We start from the raw sequence: 14928 nt of genomic DNA on the forward strand, positions 1-14928 counted from the left end.
CCAGACTGGTCGCACTTCAGAAACAAATCTTAATTAAATACACATCATTTGTGTTCAAACTGTGTTCAAACAGAGAAGCTGCAGAAGCAGACGGCAAATTTAAATGACTACCAAAGCTCGGCCACGGAGAACACAGGGCCTGGTTTGACTGGAGCACAATAGAACCCCGCCGATCATCGGCCTAATTCAGTATTCTATTCAGGTTTTCACAAAGTTGGCTTTTCCAGCTTATTTTCAGCAGGTGTGATTCATTTCTGTTTGCGCAATATGTCAAGCATAAGTACATATTCAGCATGAATATCCACAGTTAACAGTATGGAGGCCGTGCTGAGCCAATGAGAGCTTTATTGTCAAAGCAGACAAGTACATTAGGCTGTTTTCCTTCCAGGTGTGTTTTTCAGTGGGAACTGTTGCCTTTGCTTTCAAGTGCATTCTGGGTAACATTTACATGTTTGGTATTTGGCAGACAAGTCTTATCCAAGCGACGCTCTACACACGCACAGTCCACTTAAACAGCTGGATATTTGGGAACCGAACCCACAGCCTCAGAGTTTCAAGCTCAGTTTGCGATACATAACCACCTACTTGTTTTTTTCATAAAAGTTACTGATAGAAGTTGCTCATAAAATCTGTACATGTGATAGCCATTCATAAAGGAAATTCTCCCCTGTTGAACTTTTTAAGACAGGAGCTAGTAGGAATCACATCCGAGTTATCATTCAGGAAACAATTAGCCTACAATTTGCACAGCGCTTAAAACCACAACATCAAAAACGGAACGCACAAAATTAACAAGACTCGGTATTTTGTTGGGTCAGGAGACATTTTAAAATTCAGGACAGCGTTTACCCCCACAGAAACAGCCCAGCAGTGAGCCAGAGAGCCCCAGCTGAGCCTGTTCCAACAGGCTAAAGGTTTTACAGTAGGATTATGCCTGTGTGGGGGGGAAAAAACCTTAAATAGGCCTCTTTTATTTCAGTGGCCAAGCTTTAGTGCCCAAGTCGTAAAATGCGATTTACCTTAAGTTATAAAATGTCTTGATAATCTGCCAAAACGCTAGGTTTTTTTTTTTTTTTTTGCTCTTATTGGGCAGATGCCTGACCAAACACCATGGCTATGGATGCTTGTTGCAGGAACAGCATGTTTCACACCCAAACCGGTCAGGGCCAAGTAGATTGTACACTAACCCCTTCTTTACATTCCGGGGAAACACAAAAAAAACCTTTTTAGCATAATGCTGATTGCTCAATATCCTAGCTGTTAACAATCCTCTTCCACACTGTAGTTTTCCCTAATGATTCGTGATCTGATTTCACACAGTTTCCACCCATTGCTTCTGAGGCATTCTATATTCGCTGCCAAGCAACTACCCAGAATCCTGTTCTACCACCCTTTGACCTCCTTCATGGAATGTTAGCCATGCTGTCTGCCCATTGGATGTGCTTAATGTCCAGTGTCAGGTGACACCTACCAGAGCTACGACTCAGCTCTTTCTGTGTGCGACCGCAATGCCAACCAAGCTCCACGCCACTAGATTACGCTCATCACTGGCTTCATTTAAAGCAATGAAGCTGCCTCCTCCATGCTCTGAGAGACAAAGAGAGTGGTTTTGTTTATTTTATTTGTTCTATTGATAGGGACAGTACGCAGCCAGGGGTAGCACTGTCTCAGCAAGAAGGTCATGGGTTTGAATCCCGGCCTGGGCTCTTTCTGTGTAGAGTTTGCATGATCTCCCCGTGTCCGCGTGGGTTTCCTCCGGGTACTCCGGTTTCCTCCCACAGTCCAAAAGACATGCAGGTTAGGCTAATTGGAGACTCTAAATTGCCTATAGGTATGATTGTGCGAGTGAATGGTGTGTGTGCCCTGCAACAGATTGGCGACCTGTCCCGAGTGTATTCCTGCCTCTCGCCCAATGCACGCTGGGATAGGCTCCATACACCCCCCCCCACGACCCTGCCCAGGACAAGCGGGTACAGATAATGGATGGACGGAGCATGCAGCCAAGCTGCTGTCCCGGAATGTGTCGCCAAGTTAAATTCCGTGTTGTCCCCGAGCAGGTAACAGAACGGTTGTGAAGCGCACCTGAGCCGCGCAGAGCCGCAGCGGGAGCAGCGCAGACAGCTGTTCCCCCGCGGCTGCTCATTAAGCCGTCAGCGGGCGATGGAAACGGCGTCTGACGGCTCGGCCGCGTGCAGAAGGACTGGCCTTCGGCTGAGCCCGCGCCTCTCGTCGGGTGCTCCTCCTCGTGCTCCTGTCATCGCCAGCCACTGACCTCACTGACATTATCAGGTCAAACCTGGACACTGACATTCATTACATCTTCCGCTGCTAAACAGCATCAGGCCTACGGGATGAGCACTGTCACGGTAACAGAAACAGCTGTGGTGGCGATGTAATAAAAAGGCGGCCATTTTACTCAACTCCAGCGTGAATCACCAAGTGCCAAAGCGAAAATACAACACGCTAGCACCTCTAACAACTCTTTAGAGGTGCTGACTCATCTCCTCATAGGTGAGGTCCCCACTGAACGAGTGGATCTTAGCGCCTCTTCCGTACGGTACAGGGATGAAGTTACATCTACCGACAGCGGAATTAACAGTCACGTTGAAAAAATATTCAAAGTGCAGTGAGGCAGTGGTGTGTATGTGCATGCATTGTGTGTGTGCGTGTGTGCGTGTTTGTGTGTGTGTGTGTCAGAGTTTGTACTTGTGTGTGTGTGTACATGCGTGTCAGTGTGTGTGTGTGTGTGAGAGAGTTTGTACTTGTGTGTGTACATGCGTGTCAGTGTGTGTGTGTACATGCGTGTCGGTGTATATGTGCGTTTGTGTGTGTGAGAGTTTGTACTTGTGTGTGTGTGTGTACATGTGTGTCAGTGTGTGTGTGTGTGTGTGTGCGCGAGAGTTTGTACTTGTGTGTGTGTACATGCGTGTCAGTGTGTGTGCGAGAGTTTGTACTTGTGTGAGTGTACATGTGTGTCAGTGTGTGTGTGTGTGCGTGTGTGTGTGAGAGTTTGTACTTGTGTGTGTGTACATGCGTGTCAGTGTGTGTGTGTGTGTGTGTGTGAGAGTTTGTACTTGTGTGAGTGTACATGTGTACGTGTGCATGTGCGTTTGCGTACAGTGTGCCAGCGAGGGGAGGGCAGTTCGTTAAGTGGTCTGACGGTTATGTAACCCCGTCACCACGCGAGCCTTTGAATGGCTGCCAGCAGGATGCCACATGGATCCTGGCCCCAGGTCACACAGACCCGCTCGGCCTTTCTCCTCTCGCTAAAGGGGAACTCGCTAAAGCTTCGGTGCCCGCCATCGTGATTCAACGAGTCCGAGTGTCCATGGAAACATGCACGCAGAGCGCTGGAGCGCTAACCGGCACTGCCCTGTCCTGGATTAGCTTCCATTGCACCAGGCGCTATGGAAATGCACTCGCCACGCTGAGGAACTCCTCCCGCCAAGTAGCCGCTAGGCTAGTCAGGGTTAGCATGTCAAAGGGGTCAAAGTTAACTGTAATGCGTTTTTTTGCTGGAGCAACATTATCAAGAGTCAGTCTCAAGAGTTCGCACAAATATGGTCAAATGGAAGCAGTCACTCAGTTAAGAAATAATTTATTCTCGCCCACATGGGTTCAACTGAAAACCAGATTTTGAAAAAACCGTTTAAAAAAAAAATGCTTTACACTTTAAAATGTTGGCGTGGGCTTCTCAAGTCTTAAGAATTTTGACATCCAAACTAACCTACTCCAAAGTTCTCAGGTCTTTTGCTTTTTACAGTATAACTTTCCAACACGAAAAATTGCATATGCACACCTGTAACAGAAAATAACTGCAATATTCCGATGGGACCAGAAGATAAGGACTAATATCCCATGTGAGGTTAAATACAGGCACTGCTGGGCCACCTCTCAGGTCCTAAATAGAGTACACTGCTGAAGTCTAAGGCTGCAAATCTCTGTACAGTTTAGAGAAAGATGGGAAGACACAGGCCTGAAATTGTGTTAGAATCTGTAACAACACAATATGATTGCATTCCTTGCTTTTTCAGAGATCACGATAACAGATAACGCATGCATGTTGTGACACATTATCCAAGATGATGTATACATACAGTACGTCCTGATATTTTTAGAGCACGTCCCCCTTTCCCCCTAGCAGCTGGACACAGGCCCAGCAGAGGAGCGGCTCCAGGCCCTGACCCGCAGAGAGTGACGTTTGCTGGACCGCCAGACCAAGGTCAGAGAACAGCGCAAACAGCCTGTGGAGCGCCCAGGTGCTAAATACGGGAAACCTGTTTCTCCCCCCCCCACTTCTCCCGTTCACTGTGTTCTGAAACGGGTGCACCCAACAAGACTTACAGATCAGTCTCCGATGACCATCCCCCCCCCCCCCCCCAATATGATCACTGGAGATATTTAGAAATGCCCTGCGATGCCCCGGGGGGGGGGGGGGGGGGTCTGTGGGCACGGGTGGCACACAGATAGGCCGGGTTCCCGGAACTGCCCACTGGCGCAGCGCCACCCACAGACTCACAGGCTGCCAGCTCTCGTAATGGATAAACAGGCCTCTATTCCGATTGGTGCAGCGTCTCCATGGTAGCACTGCGCAGGCTGTGGAGTACACACAGTAACTGGCCCGGTGACAGGTGCTCGGGAGGAGTACGCGCACCTCCCCCGCGCAGACCCTTCAATGGACGGTGGCAGCACCAGCGGGACGTCATACAAACAGAAACAAGGACGGGAATTGAAAGAGAAAGAAAAAAAAACACACACAGACAACAACAAAAAAAGTAACTGACGCATTCTGAGGTGGGGCAGCAGTGTGGCATAATGGGTAAGGAGCTGGTCTTGTAACGTCAAGGTCACAGGTTCAATTCCCGGGTAGGACACGGCCATTGTACCCTTGAGCAAGGTACTTGGTACCTGCTTTGCTTCAGTGTACATCCAGCTGTATAAATAGATGTAATGTAATGGGATACGATGATCAAAACAACAGAGGGGAAGTGGAGGAGGGATGAGAGAGAGGCTAATGTGACACGCCTAAACTCTCTATGGTGCTTGATGTGGTCACATGTCACATAGCAACAGTAAGCAGTGGGAGCCAATGTAGAACAATGGCTGAGGAACTGGGCCTGTACCCTAAAGGCCACAGGGTTGAGGACACTACCGTTTGAGCTTTGAGCAAAATACTTAAACCTGAATTGCTTCAATATATAGCCAGCAGTGCAAAATGGGCACCGTGTGAAAATAGTAAAGTTGCGTAGGTCGCTCTGGATAAGACTGTCTGCTAAATTCCAATAATGCAATGTACTGTAAGTTAAGACATTTTGTTTTCTTTTAAATTCTGAAGAATCACCCAGATGTGAAGCATCTTCCTGTTTGACAGGGAAGAGCAGCTGACGCATAGTGTGGTGAAACAGGTCCAGGGAAATAGGCGCTCATGACCGAAGACTGTAACCTCTCCCACGGCCTTTTCAAGAACGCAACGAATGACGTTCACCAAAACTACTTGCAAGCTTCTATCTTTTCAAGCAGGGAAAGGCTTGACAACTTTTCTCAAAACTCTATTATATTGTTCAATTAGTACACAATGAATGTCCTCTAAATGAGAGAAAATTCAGCAACAGACCTCCCTGTAATTAGGGGAAGTCTGACTCTGTTCATAGATGTCCTATTAAAGGACTGGAGTTCAAAATTAGCTTTGGCTCATTTTCAACACCCGTTACCTCTGTACGCACACACGTACAGAGCATCATGTTCTGTCTTTGCATTGGCATCAGTGTTATCTTGGCTTGTGTCCCTGTCAAATAAACGTACAAATAAAGAAAAGTGTCACCAGACATGCAGAAGACCAGCTCAATGAGGAGGGATGTTGATAACCAGGGCTACTTAGCCGTCACCACACCGCAGGCAGTACAACATTACTGCTCTGTAGGCCTAGTAATCATCTATTGAGCTCCTGTGAGCTAAACAGATGAGTGGCTTTCACTCCCAGAGTCTACAATGGCGACTCGTACAATGTTTACATCATAAAGCCATTCAACGGACCCTACTGCATTCCCTCTGTGGGTAACCCAATCTGGCTCTGTACGCAGTCGGCCTCGACAGTCCATTTAGATAACAGCCCTAATATTTTAAAATTGGGAAAGGAGAATAAGTAGATTCCAGAAAAGGCTTTGGTTACAAAGGGAGGCTCTAAACTATAAACATTCCACACTCTAGCCAAATTGCCTCAATCACGCGAGGTACTCCTCTCTCACTTAATTCAATATTTACACCACGCAGGCAGATTTCACACTGCAGTGGATGGGAAAGGAGGTATCAAGGCTGGGATCAGATTCCTCAGCCACACAGGGTGGGATTTCTAAGCGGGTTAAGAGCTGGCCACCCAGACTATACCCTGTAGTCTCCCCCCAAGTTCCATCCATCCATTATCTGTACCCGCTTATCCTGAGCAGGGTCACGGGGGGGTGCCTGAGCCTATCCCAGCATGCATTGGGCGAGAGGCAGGAATACACCCTAGACAGGCCCCCAATCTATTGCAGGGCTCCCCCCGAGTTAAAGTTCAAAAGTCTGGAGTACTGTACTTCGGTGCTAACTTGCTCAACTGACAAGCGTTAAAGACGAGAGAGCTGCAAGTGACAAAGCCAATGACAAGTCACCAACAGCACAAATAGTTTTATCTATGTTGCAAAACTATAGCAGGATTTTCTGTTTGAGTTTTTACTTAATCTGTTAAGAGAGAAAAAAAAAAAAGCCTATTCCTCAGGGTTCCCACATGTCCTGGAAAACCAGGAATTTTTTTATGCTGTTCTCCAGCCATGGAAAAGTCTGGGAAAATTAGAAAATTTCCTAAATGTCCTAGAAAGGAATGTGTTCCCCTTGTAAATATTTTTAGTGCAACGTTATAGCCAAAAACCTTAGGTGCCCCCAGCTGTGATTCAGTAAATGTAACTCCCCTCTCCCCCCGCTCCCACACACACTCACATAAAATGTCCTGGACAATAATGTCTCTAAAACAGTGGGAACCCTGTTCTTGCTGCAGAGAATTTGACCCCTGAAATCTACACGCTTGACTTCAGAAAAAACATCACAGGCGCAACACGTCAATATTCACCTTTCCTTTGATTCCAACGCTGCAGGATTTCTTTGAACACTTTCGTGAACGATCGAACATTTGTCTTTTATTCGTGCATTAAGACAATTACTGCAGAAACGTGTTCTTTCTAGACATGTGATTAAACTTGATTTAGGAGGAAGACGCACAGACTAGATACTGTTGCTAGGCGAGGTTACACTAACCGAAGACGCTGGTTATCGGTCCACAATACCGACTGTTACAAACGCTGTCACTACTACTACGCAAATGGAGGAGTATGCAAACACAATGGGCTTTGTTCAATCAGTTTACGTAAGTGCAAAGCACGTCCTCCCAATACAAGAGATTCTTGTCACACGCTCCGGTTATCATCTCTGACCCGCAATAAGGACTCTAAAAACCGAGTAGACTTATCTCGCTGCACTATAAACAAAGTTTAGTTAATTACTTGAGAAGTATTATGAAATTATGTACATTCACAACGAAATCCCACTGGTAATCGGCTGTTTAGGCATAATGCACCTTTGAGTGGGTTTTCAGCCTCTGAGAAAACAGTAGGCATGCACAGGTGCATTATCCACAGAAGCGAAATAAATAAATAAATAAATAAATAAATAAATAAAAACTCAGTTAACGTTAAACAAGTTAACGCTTCTTAGGGAATGTTGCATGACCATAATAAAAACACAAGGTATATATACCATTACAAGACACAACGCTAATGTTAATCAGTGTCCCAGTTGGTACAGTAGGCTATCGGCGTTTTGTGCTGCCAAGTGTGTTTATAATTACCTCAGGTCTGCTGTCAACGGCACAAAACAAGAAGTGATGCTGACTAAAGACAGATAGATAGGTGGATCATGGGAACTTTAATGTTAACCGCGCTGTTCCATCTGTGTCAATGACAATTTACTCACCTTAGAACGGGTACCTGTCGAGCACGATACACGCGAATCCGCTTCTAGACAAAATGACAGGTGGAGGAACACATTCAAGAAGAAGTTGTTCTGGGCAATGAGAAACTTTCTCAGCTGTAACTGATAAAACGTGGTATCGGATGTCACACTGCGCGTGCGCACGGCACTGTGCTCCGTGCAGTTTTAACCGTAAATTTGGGGCGTGTAGGGTTTGTGGCTACCACTCGTGTCAGTCTGGGGAGATTAAACATTAGGATTATGAAACATTAGCATTCTTATATGATTTAAATCTGTTATTGCAGACTACGGGCGCTTTTTTTTTTGCATTTTAACTTCTTATGATAATGTATATATGATAATGATAATTTATTATGTATATCGGAATTAGCCAACTCATTTGTTCATTGGTGTTACCAAAAATAAATAAATAAATAAATAAATCTAATCCAACATCACAACGTCGTGAGATTACATTTTAAATCTGCGTGCTTTGTGATTACCGAACAGATTTTACAGATTACAGAATCCGGGTTTCCGGTCTGATTCCACTGTGGAACCTGCTCTGCTTGCAATACATATTTTTTCAGGGAAAACATTTTTTTTAAAGGCCTCAAATATATTTTTTAGCATTTGTACTATGGAATTCACAGTCTTGACTTAGTTTTTCCACAATTTCAAATGAGTAATCACATGTTTTCAAAAGTTGCTATGGCTTCAATTACGTTTTAGGGCTCAACTTAGGGTTAGGGTTATGAAAACGATAAGTCTGAGGCTCGAGGCAAGTTTACGGCTGTGTTCAGCAGGTTAAAGAAAGGTTAGGACAATGGTTCTTTTTTGATTTTGGACGAGCCAAAAATTTTGTATATACTAGTATAGGTACCCATGACCATAACAATATATGGAATATATACATATTTTTTCAGGGAAAACATTTTTTTTTTAAGGCCTCAAATATATTTTTTAGCATTTGTACTATGGAATTCACAGTCTTGACTTAGTTTTTCCACAATTTCAAATGAGTAATCACATGTTTTCAAAAGTTGCTATGGCTTCAATTACGTTTTAGGGCCCAACTTAGGGTTAGGGTTATGAAAACGATAAGTCTGAGGCTCGAGGCAAGTTTACGGCTGTGTTCAGCAGGTTAAAGAAAGGTTAGGACATTGGTTCTTTTTTGATTTTGGACAAGCCAAAAATTTTGTATGTACTAGTATAGGTACCTATGACCATAACAATAAATGGAATATATACAAATTTTTTCAGGTAAAACATTTTTTTTAAAGACCTCAAATATATTTTTTAGCATTTGTACTATGGAATTCACAGTCTTGACTTAGTTTTTCCACAATTTCAAATGAGTAATCACATGTTTTCAAAAGTTCCTATGGCTTCAATTACGTTTTAGGGCCCAACTTAGGGTTAGGGTTATGAAAACGATAAGTCTGAGGCTCGAGGCAAGTTTACGGCTGTGTTCAGCAGGTTAAAGAAAGGTTAGGACATTGGTTCTTTTTTGATTTTGGACGAACCAACAATTTTGTATATACTAGTATAGGTACCTATGACCATAACAATAAATGGAATATATACATATTTTTTCAGGGAAAACATTTTTTTTTAAGGCCTCAAATATATTTTTTAGCATTTGTACTATGGAATTCACAGTCTTGACTTAGTTTTTCCACAATTTCAAATGAGTAATCACATGTTTTCAACAGTTCCTATGGCTTCAATTACGTTTTAGGGCCCAAATTAGGGTTAGGGTTATGAAAACGATAAGTCTGAGGCTCGAGGCAAGTTTACGGCTGTGTTCAGCAGGTTAAAGAAAGGTTAGGACAATGGTTCATTTTTGATTTTGGACAAGCCAAAAATTTTGTATATACTAGTATAGGTACCCATCACCATAACAATATATGGAATATATACATATTTTTTCAGGGAAAACATTTTTTTTTTTGAGGCCTCAAATATATTTTATAGCATTTGTACTATGGAATTCACAGTCTTGACTTAGTTTTTCTACAATTTCAATTGAGTAATCACATGTTTTCAATAGTTCCTATGGCTTCAATTACGTTTTAGGGCCCAAATTAGGGTTAGGGTTATGAAAACGATAAGTCTGAGGCTCGAGGCAAGTTTACGGCTGTGTTCAGCAGGTTAAAGAAAGGTTAGGACATTGGTTCTTTTTTGATTTTGGACAAGCCAAAAATTTTGTATGTACTAGTATAGGTACCTATGACCATAACAATATATGGAATATATACATATTTTTTTCAGGGAAAACATTTTTTTTAAGGCCTCAAATATATTTTTTAGCATTTGTACTATGGAATTCACAGTCTTGACTTAGTTTTTCCACAATTTCAAATGAGTAATCACATGTTTTCAACAGTTCCTATGGCTTCAATTACGTTTTAGGGCCCAAATTAGGGTTAGGGTTATGAAAACGATAAGTCTGAGGCTCGAGGCAAGTTTACGGCTGTGTTCAGCAGGTTAAAGAAAGGTTAGGACATTGGTTCTTTTTTGATTTTGGACAAGCCAAAAATTTTGTATGTACTAGTATAGGTACCCATGACCATAACAATAAATGGAATATATACATATTTTTTCAGGGAAAACATTTTTTTTAAAGGCCTCAAATATATTTTTTAGCATTTGTACTATGGAATTCACAGTCTTGACTTAGTTTTTCCACAATTTCAAATGAGTAATCACATGTTTTCAAAAGTTGCTATGGCTTCAATTACGTTTTAGGGCCCAACTTAGGGTTAGGGTTATGAAAACGATAAGTCTGAGGCTCGAGGCAAGTTTACGGCTGTGTTCAGCAGGTTAAAGAAAGGTTAGGACATTGGTTCTTTTTTGATTTTGGACGAGCCAAAAATTTTGTATGTACTAGTATAGGTACCTATGACCATAACAATAAATGGAATATATACATATTTTTTCAGGGAAAACATTTTTTTTAAAGGCCTCAAATATATTTTTTAGCATTTGTACTATGGAATTCACAGTCTTGACTTAGTTTTTCCACAATTTCAAATGAGTAATCACATGTTTTCAACAGTTCCTATGGCTTCAATTACGTTTTAGGGCCCAAATTAGGGTTAGGGTTATGAAAACGATAAGTCTGAGGCTCGAGGCAAGTTTACGGCTGTGTTCAGCAGGTTAAAGAAAGGTTAGGACAATGGTTCTTTTTTGATTTTGGACGAGCCAAAAATTTTGTATATACTAGTATAGGTACCCATGACCATAACAATAATGGAATATACATTTTCAGGAAAACATTTTTTTACAGCTCAAAAATTTTTTAGCATTTGTACTATGGAATTCACAGTCTTGACTTAGTTTTTCCACAATTTCAAATGAGTAATCACATGTTTTCAACAGTTCCTATGGCTTCAATTACGTTTTAGGGCCCAAATTAGGGTTAGGGTTATGAAAACGATAAGTCTGAGGCTCGAGGCAAGTTTACGGCTGTGTTCAGCAGGTTAAAGAAAGGTTAGGACATTGGTTCTTTTTTGATTTTGGACGAGCCAAAAATTTTGTATGTACTAGTATAGGTACCTATGACCATAACAAGATATGGAATATTAATCGGGGATCTGAAACAGGGATCTGGAAATCTATTCTTGGTATTTTTGACTATCTTGGCTATGTTTTCTTTATTATTTTTTTCAAACTGGCATACAAGAGGTATAAGATCATACATATTTACTCTACCACAGTATGAAGCTGTGATGTGGTCCACAATTCCCAAGAAAAAGATAATACTAAGTTATATGTCCTTTTTTGAAGAATATACCCAGAACTTATACCTAATTGATCGGCAGGTTGAGGACACCTAGTAGCTTAGTATTCGCTTGCTGTCTTTTGCTGTTAAAACAAAAACGTATTATGTTGCACAAATGACATTTTTGAACCTTCATAGTGGGCATATGTGTATGCATTTTTTTGTGGCACTTTCAATAAAAAAAAGGGGTTAAGATTATCTCCAAATATGACGTCACTTTACTAGTTACTTTTGCGTTTGGAGAAATATTCTGTAAGTAAAACTGTAAGGACAGTAAGTACAAGAAGATGGCAAGAGTGGTCAGTGGGAACAGACCCTGAAACAAAGTTGGGCCTCAGATCTGGCTGATGGGGGTAGCAGTGAGAGGTTATTTGAAGAGAGGCCTCACACACACTGCTGGAGCGGTTGTACGGTAGTATAGTGGTCAGAGAACTTGGCTTATTACCCAAAGGTTCTTGGTCCATTTAGCTGCCACTGTCACCCCTGAGCAAGGAACGTGACCTGAGCAGCTTCAGTAAAACATCCGGCTATGTTAAATTGATTGTATATAAAACTGTCACCTGTGTAAGTCTCTCTGTATATTTTTACTAATACAGTTATCGTAAGGCTGACATCATTTGGATGAATCAACATGTCATGTGCAATCATCCACCTATATCTCCATCCATCACTTAAATTGCACTTGAATCATTATCTTGATATTGTAGCTCATCGTCATGCCTCCTAGTCTGACTTACCATAACTGTCTGACCTAGCCTATGCTTACTGCGTGAACTGGACTTTAATGTGTTCATGGCTATGAATAACTGTTACACAATGAGTATTCTACCTTATCGGACCAGTGTTTTGTAGCTGTTCCAATGACCTTCGGTATACATTTATTGTATGTCGCTTTGGATAAAAGCGTCTGCCAAATAAATGTAATGTACTGTAATCCAACATCAATAACTTAAATGAGTGTGGAGGTAATCAAATTGTGTGACTTGGTACTGGTGAAATTAACACAATGAAATGAATGCAATAGCAATGAACTTTCATCACGATTCCAACGCAACACACATACCAAGTCGAGAATATCTGCAGTGCTCTGAAATTAATCTTGTGGCGTGCATAAAATTTGTTTTAGAAAGCCATGCATTATAAATGGTGTACTGTCAGGCTTTTCCTCCGTATATAAATGCATTTTTAGGCCGTTAGTCAGGAGCTATTAAATATTTCAGATCTGAGATGGGAACCGGCATACTGAGTACAGAGGGGGGCTGCACCTGTTTGTACTCTGGACTCAAAAAAAAAAATAAAAAATAAATAAAATAAAAAGACTTTCATTTAGTATTTTTCTGGCATGCTCTCTGGGCGGAAAAATACAAGTTGAAGTTGTGCGAAAGTTGCGGGCTGGGCGGGTCGGCGATATCCTGCGCTCGGTTCTGAAAGATAACGGGAACTGAGCCGCTGGAATGCGGAGCCGAAGCCGCAGAGTTCGCGTATTTCAACAAATATTCGCCGCGAACGGACGGAGGCTCTAAATCGTCCGCTGGCAATTGTTACCTCAGCTCACATCGCCAGGCTAAAGACAACGTCACCGCCTTAGTATTGTGCATGTACAGTATTAGAAAGCATTGTACAGTGGATTTCTGTCAGAGGCGAATGGACATTATTAGGCCTGTTCAGACACAGCATCCCTTATTTTCAGTGCAGTACAAAACAGTCCAGTGGGCGTTTCTCTAAAAATAAACCCATCAGTATACCTCAGGGTGTCTGTCTGTTCATTGGATAAGGGAAATAATTCCTTGTCTAACAGCAGCAAGTAGGTTCCAACCTCGGAGTGTACTTGTGGGCTCTCGGGTGTCATCACCATCATCATCATCATCATCATCATCAAACTGTTATTTTCTTTCATATTCTTCTGAAACGTACAAGCTCACATTTTATATATTGGCCGACATGCACAGAACAGATGGGATTTACTCCACCACATAGTTGCCACACACACACACACACACACACACACACACATCACACATACACACACACTCACACACTCACACACATGCACACATGCAAATATACACAGAAAGGCACTTATACGCACTTACTTACACGGCAGCTAAGCAGGCACACACACGCAAGGCCACATACACATAGTTACACACTGTGGCCGGGCAATGAAATGTGTTTGCCTGAAGTGGAACAGAGGGGGCGGAGCCAAATTAGGTAACAGTAAAGAAAAGAGCCTCTTTCTTTCTGACCTAATACACCATTCAAAAAATAATTCTGTACATGCATTACAAGCCTATTCACTCTCTCCAGGTGCTCTTTGTTCCTTTTGAAGCTACTCATCCCCAAGCTGGTGAGGAAGCCCTTCACTGATTTCATAATCTGTTTTTTAGGGGTAACACTCATTAAAATGTTTATGGTAAGTAAGTACTGAGTATTCTGAAAGTTTTTTAAGATTATGAATCTCTTAGAAAGGCATTTGTCCTTTTTGCTGTGTGTACATATTAGCACCTGTGATTAGCACCTGATCCAGTTTTTTCCACCAGCGGGATTTAATGTCATAATACGATATGTTTGGATATTTTTTCAGTGATATACATTTTTCAAAAAAAAAAAAAAATGATGGTAAACATTTGTATTTCTTATATCAAATAGATGACATTTCAGTTGTTTTTCATTTATTTAAAAGTCGCTCATTTAAGTGAACTCCTAGGGCTGTAATTTGGCTTGAGTTAGGGTCCAGCTAGGGTCTGAGTCAGAGTTGCGGTTATGGAAACAGCAAGTGTTAGAGTTCAGGCAACATCAGGGCTGTGTTCAGGGCTTGGGAAAAAGGTTAGGTTCAGGTTAAACACAAAGCTTAATCTTTGATTTTCAGTGATCCAAATTTTTTCATTTTATTCAAATATACGCTATGGCATAGGATGTAATGCTATAGCGTATATCTGAATATTTTTTACAAGTGTATTTATCCAGAAAAATATATTATCTGCAAATATATTATTTGCATTTCTTTTAATGAATTTGCGATATTTCTTTAACTTTTCATCAATTTTAATAGAAACATTTGATATTTAAGACAACTCTTCAGGCTAGAATGAGGTTATAGGGTTCAAATTAAGGTTGGGCTAAGGTTGCACTTCGAGATAGGG

At 41.9% G+C, this 14928-nt stretch overlaps 1 protein-coding gene across 2 annotated transcripts in view; it reads right to left on the reverse strand.

The window, feature by feature from the left end:
- The window catches only part of LOC135238473 (monocarboxylate transporter 1-like), a 34843-nt gene extending 26691 nt beyond the window's left edge, over positions 1–8152 (reverse strand). The window contains exon 1 of one of the 2 annotated variants that reach the window (XM_064306390.1): positions 8002–8152. The gene's annotated coding sequence lies outside the window, so the exon portion shown is untranslated. The remainder of the gene's footprint in view (positions 1–8001) is intronic. The other variant, XM_064306392.1, reaches the window with a different exon arrangement.
- Positions 8153–14928: the final 6776 nt, after the last annotated feature.

This window comes from Anguilla rostrata, chromosome 13, assembly GCF_018555375.3.
Source record: "Anguilla rostrata isolate EN2019 chromosome 13, ASM1855537v3, whole genome shotgun sequence".
In the NCBI taxonomy this organism is placed as follows: domain Eukaryota; kingdom Metazoa; phylum Chordata; class Actinopteri; order Anguilliformes; family Anguillidae; genus Anguilla; species Anguilla rostrata.